At 53.0% G+C, this 12916-nt stretch overlaps 1 protein-coding gene across 7 annotated transcripts in view; it reads right to left on the bottom strand.

Annotated features, from left to right (window-relative positions):
• ZFHX3 (zinc finger homeobox 3) overlaps nt 1-12916 on the bottom strand; it is a 166891-nt gene that overhangs the window by 101115 nt on the left and 52860 nt on the right. The gene's annotated exons all lie outside the window — the stretch shown is intronic.

Here is a 12916-nt window from a genome sequence, read left to right as displayed (position 1 = left end):
GAGAGATTTTGCTGATACTCAGTATAAAGGTTGGAGGAGCAGGTCAGGTTTTGATTTAACAATACGATGTTACTCTTAAACTGACTCAGTGGGATTTATTCTAAATAATATATCTTAAATTATCCAAATTATTTTCAGTTTTCCTTTAAACTGCTCTCATCTACCACAGCCTTCTCAAAGATGCTTTTACCTGAGTATCCTCTGAGTAGTTACTGCTTCAGGTCACGAGATACTCCAGGCAGTGCAGTGCTGGAGCTCTGGCTAGTACACCTAATGACAGACACATGCACTTAAATGCATGTCAGATGCATGTACATTTATACACCTTTGTTTTTTCCAAGCTCATCTTCATTCACAACAATCGAAATGTATAACTTCTGTGATATTAAAGATTAACACAAATAACAGTATGTTAGAACGGATATGATCCCCCTAGATGAGAAACTGATCTCTCTGCCCTATCCCTCAAATACCGCAGTTCCTTTTGGGGGTTCCTCCTGCACACTCTTTGGGAAGACGATCCCTAAATGCTTTTGCCTTGTAGTTATTTCACAGCTTCTGGTGCCCCTTCCCCTGCCCTGGTGAGCCTCCTGCCACAAAGGAAAGAAAAAGTTCCCCGGTAGCACCAGAAAGCGCTCCGGCCGTCGGGGGATGTGTCTTCTGTCTGTCCTTGCCCCTGCATCAGCAGCAACACCCCCGACACCCCAACGCCACCCTGGGCCTGGGAAGCAGAGGTGGAACGGGACGAGAGCAAGTCCAATCTCACACTGCTGCCCACCAGACTGGCATCCTGCCCACACCTGTTTGAAGGCACCTGAGCAGGTTTTTGTTCTATTTTACTTCTGGCAAAGCTTGAGAAAAAGTATTTGCAATGACTTGTGAAGGTGGAAAGTAACATTTCTCAAAGCAAGCATGGTGAGGGAAGGACATGGAGGCGCAATGGTCAATGATCCAAAGCGTTCACACATAATATAACCTCATAGCACCATCAGTCCCCACCTTCCTTGGACCCTGAGCCATACACAGCTGTCTGTGGGTGCACTGGGAATAAACAGGGATTTGATCTGCAATAAAAATAACCTGGTGCACTGAGTGGAATAAGAATGAAGAGTACCATAATCCTGCCAAAAGGCTCAGTCTTCTTAATCAGCCCGTTCTGCTTACCTTAGCTGAAACGACACTCGGACGCTGCACCGTAACAGCTCTTACTTGCACCAGCTCTCACCACTGAGCATTTCTACTTAGCTGTGCGTTTTCTTTAAACTGATACCAGATTCTTCTGTGTTGAGGCTACATTTTCACCTTCCCACAACATGACATGCTCGCTCCCTCTCACTGCTACCTTTTGCATTGACAACTGCAATCCAAAAACTGATTCATATTAGGTAAAAAAAAATGAGTAAAATAAGGAACTCCGTAAGTCTCATACTTCTGCCAAGAAAAGTTTTGGGAATATCTGTGCGGGCTTCAAAACGCCATGTGGAACACCACCACCCAACAAATGCTTCCAGGCAAAAGCGTTCAGTTTGCCAGCACAGCTCTCCAGGAAACACGCCTGGATGTGCCACAACACGGGTCTGAGCGTCCCTGTTACCACGAACTCTCGATTGGCAGGAAGATGCCTGACTGACAGTTGGGCCAAAAGGGTTAGCAGGGCTGATGGGGCGGGAGGGTTAATAGCCTGATTGTAAAATCAATGTAATAAATGCTTGGTAAGTTACAGGAACATGCGGGAAGAGGAGGCCGCGATTGATAAAGGACTGCGGCTTTGATGCTGCACTGGGGACTTGTTTATTGACAAGAAAGCCAATCTCTTCTCTCGGCCCAGCAAGGCAAGCCTGCAAGTGCTTACCAATTAATTGGTGGGCTTTTCTGTCTTGGGTTGCTTTAACATCTCTCCCCCCACTCACTCCGAGTTAACCAGCTCAGGAGGTGCTACTCCACGGGAATCTTCTCTCCCTTTCCTCGACACGGAGCAGCCGCTCCAGGGCAGGTGGGAAAACCCAGAGCCCAAACCCAGCCTGCCCGAGGCCCTGGACACAGCCAAGCCCCTGCGAAAACCCTGGCCAGGTCATCACCAGAGCTATTCCTGAAGAATGACACTGAGGGAGGAAGAGGCACAGAAATATTTGTTTCTATTCACACAGGAACTGTAGATATCATCTCTTTACACTGAAAAGAGCAATCTCCTCAATAAAACAAACCAGACTCTAAGCAGGAGTACGAAGAAGTTATTAGCACTATAGTTATTAGTTTGCTAAGACAGGCCCCGCGCCTTCCTCCATCCCAGACCATCCCCAAGCGATGCGCGTGGGACCAGGAGCTCATGCGAGGACAGACCGACCGCTGTGCACGCGCACCTCCGTCCCCTCCCTCCCCCGCCCTCGCCGCTCTGTTTATCAGCCAGTCAATACGAAAAGGTAGTTCTTACTTAAGGAGGCAGAAGTCAACTCATCAGGTCGATCAGCACTCTGTCTGTAAACATGGTTTCCCGTAAAATCAATGAACTCCAGCTACAGAGAGAACAGCCTGAGCGCTGGAGACTCCTCACGCTCCCAGCAACAGGGAAGGGCTCTCCCAGTCCCTCCTCTGGCCTCGCATCCCACCGCTGGTCCACCACTGCTCCCACCACTGTCCTGAGCCCCCGCTCCGTGGCTGCATCCCGCAGCCCCTCGGAGCAGGTCCGGGAGCCGCGGGGCAGGAGTGCTCGGTCGGGGCAGGAGCAGCAGCCACGGGGCCCAGAGCTGAGCCACGTCTGGGTGGCCCAGGGCACAGGAAAGCACTGCTCTGCGTGCCCCATCCTTTCATCGAGAGCTCCTACTAACCACGGCTGGTGCTCTGCAGCCATGCTCTGCGCTCAACACGAGTGGAGTCAAACCCCACGTCTCCTCCCGTCACCTCCTTAGAGCCGCTGGCCCCATCCTCGCAGGGACAGAAATGCCACCTTCAGCAATGCTTGCAGGGCCCCGGCACAGCCGGTGCTCCCACAGCACCGCACCCGGCATTGGGGGCTCCCGGCAGCCCCGGCCCCAGGCTGCTGCCTCCCCCGGGACGCGGCAGCAGCGCGGGCGGCAGGAGGGAGGGAGGAGGGGTCCCTGCTGTTGCCCAGGCTTCCCGAGAATTAAATATGAACAGCCGTGCTGTGTAATTTTAAATTGTTAATTAGCACAGGGTTAATTAGGCGGCCCTTTCACAAGAGGCTGTTTGGCAGTAAACCAAGACTGGAAGCAATGAGGAAGGAGGAAAACAAAAGGAGAAAGAGACAGTGAGAAACTGTTCCCTCAGCTAATGACCCACATGGCACCATGAAAAAAGGGCACTGAGGACAGGGAGAAGATCCAAGCAGACGCATGACACCCACGGCCATTCCCCTGGCAGCCCCCACCAGGCAACCCCCAGCCGCTCCTGCAGCACACGGCGGAGAGCAGCTCCTGGCGCAGCACCGAGCAGCTCTGCACCGAGCGGCTCTGCTCCCGGTGTGGCACCGAGCAGCTCTGCACCGAGTGGCTCTGCTCCCGGCACGGCACCGAGCAGCTCTGCACCGAGCAGCTCTGCACCGAGCCGCTCTGCTCCCGGCACGGCACCGAGCGGCTCTGCACCGAGCGGCTCTGCTCCCGGCACGGCACCGAGCGGCTCTGCACCGAGCGGCTCTGCTCCCGGCGTGGCACCGAGCAGCTCTGCTCCCGGCGTGGCACCGAGCAGCTCTGCACCGAGCGGCTCTGCTCCCGGCGTGGCACCGAGCAGCTCTGCACCGAGCGGCTCTGCTCCCGGCGTGGCACCGAGCGGCTCTGCACCGAGCGGCTCTGCTCCCGGCGTGGCACCGAGCAGCTCTGCTCCCGGCGTGGCACCGAGCAGCTCTGCACCGAGCGGCTCTGCTCCCGGCGTGGCACTGAGCAGCTCTGCACCAAGCGGCTCCGCTCCTGGTGCTGCACCATGCGGCTCCGCTCCTGGTGCTGCACCATGCGGCTCTGCACCGAGCGGCTCTGCTCCTGGCGCTGCACCGAGCAGCTCCGCTCCTGCACAGTGCCCTGACCGGCAGCAGCTCTGGCTCCGAGAGCTTTGCTGTGACCCCACAAAAGACACGGCTCACTCAAACACTCACAGTCAGCAACTGAACTGGAGTGGTTCCTGTTGGAAAAAACTGCACAACAGTCTCTAAACTTTGTAAATACACACCTACCTGTTGTGCCAACAGACGCTCTATAAATCAATACCATAAATGCAGGCTGAGACCAGCCGAGATCAGGGGCAGGGGATTCAGAGGGGAAGTGGAGAGGGACAGAGGCGAGAGGACAAAGGCAGCCAAGGACCAAGCGGGCCGGGATGCCCTGCACACCTCTCCTGACACAGATCAGCCTTTGACAGTGTCCTCAGAAAGATGGAGCCCGAACACGTGAAGCTCCAGGTCAGCCAAGAGGCTCCTGTCTCAGGAATGGCACTTGATGACACTTGTTCCAGCCTCAAACCTGTGGCCATACCAAAGGTGACCGAGCAGCCAAGCAGGTTTCCTGATCCCCTGGAGCAGATATGATCAACGCTCCTGAGGGCAGGAGGGCTGCGACCGACAGGAGGCGATGGCCGTGTCTGTCTGGAGCAGGGACACAATGAACCCCGAGCTCTAAAGCTGCTTCTGCCGCTTCCCAGCACCCGGCATGCTAAAAATCACTCTCATAACAATTAGGAAATCGCATATGGAAAGACACGATAAAAAATCATTATCTAGTATTGAGAATTCAAAAATTAAGGAAGAACAGAACGTATGTTGCCAAAGCAAATTTAATTTTGCTCCTTTATGCACGTGCATTATGATAGTGTTTTTAATTACATGATCACACACTGACTCACTTATTAAGCTGGATGGTCACATAAGAGGGTAGAATAAGGCTGCATGAGCATGTTGTCACTTCATGAGATTTATACAGCAGCCGTTATCACACAAATATGTGGAAAGTCACTTCCTAGAATAGAAAGATCTTTTTAAATTCCCTAAGCAACAAGGGCTCGATACTCAAGCTCGGTAGCAACACAGAGATAGTTTCAATTCCCAGTTTCATAAAATGCTTTTATCTTGTAACTTAAACAGAAGATACAAATTCCAGCTCTCGCCCATTCATTAAGGTGCCAGAAAGGCTGGCAGGTGTTCTTACTATGAAAACAAGTGTTGAGGATTCTGCAACAGGATTTGAACTATCAGGATAAAACGGTACTTATAAGCCAAAATTTAAGCATAATACTGCACGTGGAGGCATGGCTCGAAGAAGGATTTCTAGTTGTGGGTTTCCATCAACGTTTTACAATGTCAGTGCCTTGGGATTGTTCTCGGCCACTCCTAAACAAAAAAACCACAAAAAACACAAACAAACAAACACCAAACCAAAACCCACCCTGAAATACTGATATTTATTTGCCAAGTTCAACATTTTAAAGAAGAAATTATAAACTAGTTTTCTTCTTTCACATAACAAGTCACATCTTGCACCTTTCCAAGCACAACCAAGTTGTGTTTCGGCACACACCTGCTCACAGTGGAGCTGCCTCATCAACAGAGTGGTTTGCTGAGTATTCATAACGAGACATCAGCCTTGCCACCCCTGAACAAGCTCTCCATCCAGGCCTGGTGCCCCTCTGTGGTTGGGCTTTACCAACCGAAAGCCCAGGCTCAGGCTGGACTCCCCTGTGCGTCTGTGCAGACACGGCTCAGTGCCAGGCTGCTGGTTCCAGCTGCACACGGGGCCACATCCAGTGCCACTGCACCAGGACTGGAGCCAGCAAGCCAGACCTGCCTGCTGCTGGAGAACGGAGCCAGCCAACCTCGATCCACGGGGTCCAGCACAGCTGACAAGAGTCCCAGGGCTGCAAGTCATCCGGAACTGGTCTCTTATCCTGGCGAAGCCAAGAATTCCTAGAATCATAGGATCATTTAGGTTGAAAAAGACCTTTAAGATCATCAAGTCCAACTTTTAACCCAACATTGCCAAGTCCACCACTACACCATGTCCCGGAGTGCCACGTCTACCCTTCTCTGAACCCCCGCAGGGACGCTGACTCCAGCACTGCCCTGGGCAGCCTGTTCCAACGCCCCACAGCCCTCTGGGTAAATTCACGCGCCTCTGTGGAAGCCCCTGTGAACACCACGTGTCTTCCCATGAGGGATTCTAGCCAATGGGTCTTGAAGGGCACCTGGTTCCAAAAGAGGACGGGGCAGCACACAGTGGTCTGCGGAGAGATCCATCGGGCAGCTCCCAAGGACAGGACGGTCTCCTCCCCGCAGGAGACAACCCCACGGCGCGCTGGTCCCCGGCGGGCACGGCACCGCGCAGCCGGCACGGGAAACGCGAGTCCTCCCAGACACAGGCTCCCGGGCACAGCCAGGTCCTCAGATCTTCACAGCATCATTAGCATAAACAGCTTTTCAAGCAGCAGGAAGCAAAGGAAACGCTGAACAAAACAGGACTGGAAGCTGCAGGGCTCAAGCACTTGGCATGGAACTAAGAGAAAGGGTCTCCTTGAAAAGGTGAACCTTCTACATTATCCACATTTTTTTCCTCTGTCCTTCAGCTCAAATTGAGCCAATAAGAGTACTACAAGATTCAGGCAGCTTTTCAGAAAAGATTTTGTTATGAACTATTATTCCAAGTTTGCTGATCCCTTTGAGCCAGCTACTGTACTACACGGGAAAATATTTATGTAATCATCAACCCACTGCCATTGAGAGCAGCGTAATCCAGGAGTGCCAGAGGGTTTCAGTGAGCAGCTGGGGAAAAGAGCATTATTCCTCCAGAGAGACTCTGCACTGCAGGTGTTCTGTAGCATAGGTAAACTGCCTTAAGTCACATTTCTCGCCACAAAACAAAGTAAAGTGCTTGCTTAGTTCATAGGTGACATTTACACATGCTGCAGGACACGGAGCTTGTTTCAGGTCCTGCACAAACTCTCCTCTTGTGCAGGACACCACAGAAGTTTCCGATTTTGTTTCAAAACATCAGACGTTCCACGATTCTGCAGTTGCGCAATTCACCCTTTGCTCTTAAAACCCAACATTTCTTATCAAACAGTTTTTCCAGCCTATGTTCCTGCATAAATAACTGTATTTGCATCTGGTTTGCATTTTCAGTGCACTGTTGCTGACCTAACTCCAAAACTAACCAAGGACATGCCAAGGACAAACCAGCTTGCCCCATCACACAGACTCCACGCTCCCCCACGGCCCCCCCGGGCTCAGGGCCTGGGAAGAGGCCTCGGCGTTCCCGTCGTGGTCTGCAGCTCGCACCTTCCCCTCCCGCACCTCCGCCCGCGGCCGCGGGTCCCGGCGCGAGCTGCTGCAGCTCCCGTGGGCCGCCTGGGCGCTGCCGCGGGCACAGCCGCGGGCCCGCGCTACGGAACACCGACACCCGGCTAACCCAGGGAGGCGCTGTCCGCAGAGAATTGTTCTGAGTTTCTAACATCATAAAGACACACAGAAATGTACCAAAGACGGTATCTGAATTGCCAGAGTGCTGTTCCTGGATCCAAGAAGAAAGCACAGCATTTACAGCAAGGCGACAGGACACAACCCCCAGCAGTGACTCCTCAAGTGAGGGATTCCAGCTGGAATTGGTGGCTCTGCCGACGGTCCACCCACCTCCCACCTTCCCGACACTCCACGTGCTGAGCAGCCCCTGCAGTCGGAAACACGTGGGGCATTGGCGCTGTGACTCCGAGGGCCGGCTCCGCCGCACAACCCGGGAGCGGGCACGGCCAGCACAGGTGGGCCACCCGGGAAGCCAATGCTCCGTGGCCAGACAGCACCGCCAGCGATGCTCTGCCAGCGATGCTCTGCTCACGCCAGCTCTTGTGCCCAGGAAAAGTCCTGCCTGAGCTTTTCCTTTCTACTCATTTACCCAAACAACACGTGTGTGCCAGAGCGGTGTCAAGGGCCAAGCAGAGGGTAAGAGCTAGATTCATGAGTCAGACAGATCTCCTCTGCCAGGGCTCGGATCCAGTCCTTGTTAGGAAACCGAGACACTGCCTGGTCCTGGGCTCGGTCGCTCCTTCCCAGCCTTCGGGAAAGCCACGCTCTGGACAAGGCGGGCAGGCTCGCTGGCATCAGGCCATGCAGTGACCGCGCTGCTGGATCCTCAGACAAACTCCCCAGCTGTCTGACACGTTAGCTCTGAACTGCACACTGGTGTTGCAGAGCCCCATCGCAAAGGTCACCAGCATGTGCGCTCAGAGCAGCTATTAGTGTTTTGATAGGGAGTAAATGTTCCCAGTCACAGTTTTATTGTGGGAAGATAACCTAAGAAACCCAGAACCCTGAGACAGGTAAAGAAACCTGCCAGCATGGCTGGGAAACCTTCCCACTTGGAGTGCCTTTTAGGCAAATTTTAGCAGGTCCAAGAGGTCCCATGCTCCTGTAAAAAAAAAAGTGTTTCAAGAAGATGGACCCAATTCGCTGAATTGCAATTTAAATTGGGTCCATCTTTTGGAAACACCCTGTAGAGCATCTGCACGCTCATCTACTAGCAAAACGGTGCCATGCTCTAGACTTCAGATACAGTCTAAGTATTTTATCTGGTCCAAATAAACCCTTCTGATTGCAGCAGCCAACAGCAGTCAATAACCACACCCCGTCCAACAGCTCAAAGTCTCAAGTTCATGCTCTCCTGGTCCCCAGTATGCAGCCGCTCTATCAGCTGCTCCATCCCTGCTCCACTTCAGAACAAACACATCTCTTGTGAAAGTTTAACCAGCTTCCCAGGGAGAGCTGACACAGATGCAGATAAATACAGGTTTCAAAGCATGTGCGGCGGATCTGTACAGATCCCCGAACTTGGCGAGGACGGCACCACGCAGGCACCTTTGGAGACAGGGAAGGAAGTTGCCACACACACTTGTGCAGACCTCCAGGACTGAAAGCGTTACTCTGCTGCTCGGCCTCTTGCTAATTGTGGGTTTTATTTTTATTTCCTATTACCCTCCTGCACGCCTGATGAGATTATCTTACCGGAACTGACACAGCTGGAGGCTGCAGCCATACACGGAGCCTCTCAGGAGGCAACACAATTTTATTTTCATTGATCAGAAATCAGCAGGGCAGTAAATGATGGGAAATTCCATTAGGTAAAATACTGGACCACAAGACCCAACTATCTCAGTACACCCAAATCCCAGAAAGTCCCGTCTTTCCTTGAAGTCCTATCTGGATGCTGACAGCGAGCCATCTTTCTTCCTCCCAAAATGGAGTCAACCACTAACCCGATCTTGTTAATCGCCGAGCGCTGTGCCGGCAGCAGCACCGCTGCCAGAACGGTGCCGGGGCTATCTCAGCTCAAACCAAGTCCCCGGCGCCGGCAGCAGCGTGCGGCTCCCCAGCTGGTCGGTGCCCGTGGCCGGTGCCGCAGCCCCACAGGCTGGGAGGTGCCGCCAGCGCCCAGGCAGCCCCGCGGGACAGCGCGGGGACCCGTGTCCAGTGCACGCTGCTGTTGGAGCCCAGGCCCCCGGTAAACCACGACACTGGGTGCAGGGGAGCGGAGCAGCCCTGCTGCTGCCTGGCAGGGGCTCGGGAACGCTTCTGACAGCCCTGCACACGCTGCTACAGCCCGAACTCCTCCAAGCCCAAACCGAGAACCGCATTTCAATCCTTCTATTTTAAAATACCACATATCCAGAATACGCACTCGATTCCACATTCCTGGATTAAAATCCTACCATCGAGCCTCCCTGATGAGAAGCTGGTTGTTTTCTGTCTCATTTCGGCACGTGCCGGGGCTGGAAGCGAGTCCTGTGCCGGCTGCGGCAGGACGGAGCAGCCCCGCAGCAGAGCAGGGGTTAACAGACGCTGACCGCAGCATAGTTGTTAAGGTAATCAATACCACTGAGATACTAAAGCAGCATAAGCCACATTATTGATTGCCAAGCAGATGATAAAACTGTTTATTATGATAATTGCAGGGTGCCTGCAAGATGCTCCTAGTGCCGTCTTGAGCTTTTTACAAAAATAAGAATCGCCAGGACATAATCTTCTTCCTGAAGCCTCTCGGAACCTCGGTGAGGGTCCTCCCCGCTCTGCCATGCCCAAGCAGCAACCCCCAGGCACCTCCACGCTACCGCCTGGATGGAGAAGGTCACATTACTAGACATAGTTCAGGGATTATTTATCACACATATGCCCCATGTCGTGGTCTCACGGTTTGGGAGATTCACTTCTGCGTACCACTGGGTACACGTGCTCCACGCAGGTGACAGAGCCGCTTGTCACCTGCCACTGGCCGCCCGCAAGATGAGCAGCTGATCTACCAGCACACAGCCAGACAAAACAAAAAGTTTCTTTTGAATTAAATGCAGTAACAGGCATCAGCTGGCCTTCAGAAGGTAAGCAAAATGCAAACTGCCAGATTACATCGACGCTGACAAAAGCATCTATTACTTCTCCATCAGCAGGAGCAGGAATGGAAACTTGAACATAGCTGGGCTCCATGTTGCCACCACTGCCAAATGACAGCTGAAAATGAGTTTAACAAGGGCTGAAGCTCCAAGCTCCTGTCAGCAGCTCTACGGGCACTAATTATGGACTATGGGTCCCATTATCCCCCAGTATGGACAAGGCTTTGACAGCTTCATCTCAGCATTAACCCAAAGGACCATATGCCGCGAGTGCGGCAGTGCTGGTGCAGGACTCTCCGTTTTGGCTGGCTGCGTTCCTGCAAGCTGGGTCACTTTCCCTCAGTAATCACAGTTGACGTTTACAAAATAAACTTTACGCCAGTCAAAGGAATCTTAGAATGGGCTGGCCTCAACCTGGATTAGACCATCGGTGGTGCTCCTGGCTAACGCTCTAGCCCCTTGCTCCTCTTCCCTCTCCTCTTCGTGCTTTCTCCCATCAGCATCCCAATGACCTCCCCACTCCCTGGTGCCTCCCCCCACCCCAAGCCCCCCCATTCCCTGGTGCCTCCCCCCTTCCTCCACAAGCATGGTCTGCAGAGGATTCTCAAGCCAAGTGAAAGACAAAACCTTATGCATCCTCACCGCCCTCTCATCCCTCCATCACTGCACCAACCCTGGTGGTGACCCTCCCTTCACCTACGCAATACAGAACACATCAGCTTTCTAGCAGTGAGAAAGGCTGTTTGCGCAGCACAAGAGGACAAGTCAAATAGTGGTCCTGAAGATGAGTCCTGACCAGCCAGCCTGTCCTTCAGACACCTTCCCACGGGGGCTGGGAAAGGTCACCACCTACAGCCAGGCAATGGGAGAGACAGATCAATCCTGGAAACACAAAACAAAACCCCTAACGCAGCAGCCAAAAAGGGTCGATGAAATTTCAAGTGGTCTTCTCCGTCTTCTGTGTTGTTAATACCTCTGTGCTCAGAAAGCTACCACAGAAAGCCTCTTAAGCCAGAGACTAACCTTATTGAATAACTCCGAGCTCCCCATGTAAACCGCTTTAGTACTGGGCATGCTAATTAGTGCTGTAACAGCAACGGCAGTTGCTGACCATGGTGGACCAGGACAACGAAGACTGCCCAGAGAAGACTGCTGGGGATTGTAACCTATGTGCATAACACTTGGCTCATAGGAAAAAAAAAAAGGGGTGAAAGGGAGACTCCAAACCCTTTCAGTTAAATAATAGCCCCTTCCTGGTTCCTAACAAACTACAGCTGAGAAAGAGGAAAAAACAGCTCCAAGAGGTGGGATGTTTCTTTTTTTCTTCCCCAGTGTTTTTTTCCCCTGCAAACCCCATGGCTCCCAGCACGACTGCGGCAGTGACAGAGCCAAGCTACTGGAAGCCGCTGGGACACGCAGGACTCAAGTGCTCAACTGACTCTGCTGTGGATCAAGCGGCGCCTGCACCTCATTGCTTCCAGCATGATTCATCTTCATTCTCTAAGAGCACCCGGAGGCTCCAGCGATGCTGGACCATCCCGCGGCAGCGGGGCTGCAGCTCCCCCCAGCCCAGCCCCACGGCGCTCCCGGCCCCAGCTCCACCATCGCACACCCATCCCTCCCCGGGCACCGAACGGCAGCGCAGGTACCGTGCAAGCTCCACAGGGCACCTCTGTGCTCCCTCAGGAGCCGCCCCTGTCTGTCACAGCGGAACGAGCCACCCAGGACCCAGCCCGTGCCCAAATCCTCCCGCAAACGCAGCTCAGAGGACAGTACCCTGCACTGCTGCAGAGACACCAGGGACAGCAGAGCGGTGCTCCAACCCCACTCGCTTTTCTTGAAAACATCTGTTTTCATTATCACTATTACTTTTAATTAGCACTTTACAGCAGCCTTAAGCCCTCCCAGCTGGAGGAAAGTTCTGCTCCTAAATGAACAATTAGAAGGTGCACTAAGGGAATTTCTTCTCATCTTCAGAAATTAGTTTCTCAGCAGAGCTAAAGGCAAGCACCTGGTTAAACGGAGCTCCCTTCAAGGAGCATCTCCAGGCACTGCTCAAAGCCCGCAGGTCACCCTGGCATTCCCGCCGCATGAGCAGGCTACTGAAGTCGGAACTTGAAATACTGAACTTGGGCATTGCTAATGAAGGGGTCTGAACGCTTCTGCCCTGCACCACCGGCTGAACGGCCTCCTCTTCCTCACCTGCTCACAATAATTGCCCTGAGAAATATCAAAGATTTTAATGCCCATCTCACTTGTGGAAGGCCCCTGACATGATTTAATTTGCTCAAGAGTTCAGGCCAAGTACAAGCTGAAAAGACAGAACCCTATTAAATGCATAAGAAAATAAGTCCATACGAAGCATAATTACTAGAAACATGGACTCCTGATCACGGGCTTCTCTGAAACATCAGTAATGAGAAACACCCACAAAAAAGGCCCAAGATGCTGCCTCAGCCATTCCGAAGCAAGCAGAAAGCCAGAGGTGAGACGTGGGAAGGCCGCGGCGAGGAAGGGCTGTCCCACCGCCACCTCCCAGCACCCGCGCACA

This window comes from Caloenas nicobarica, chromosome 9 (assembly GCF_036013445.1).
Source record: "Caloenas nicobarica isolate bCalNic1 chromosome 9, bCalNic1.hap1, whole genome shotgun sequence".
NCBI lineage: Eukaryota > Metazoa > Chordata > Aves > Columbiformes > Columbidae > Caloenas > Caloenas nicobarica.
The sequence above is the reverse complement of the archived record's forward strand: the minus strand, read 5'-3'. Positions and strand labels throughout refer to the sequence as shown.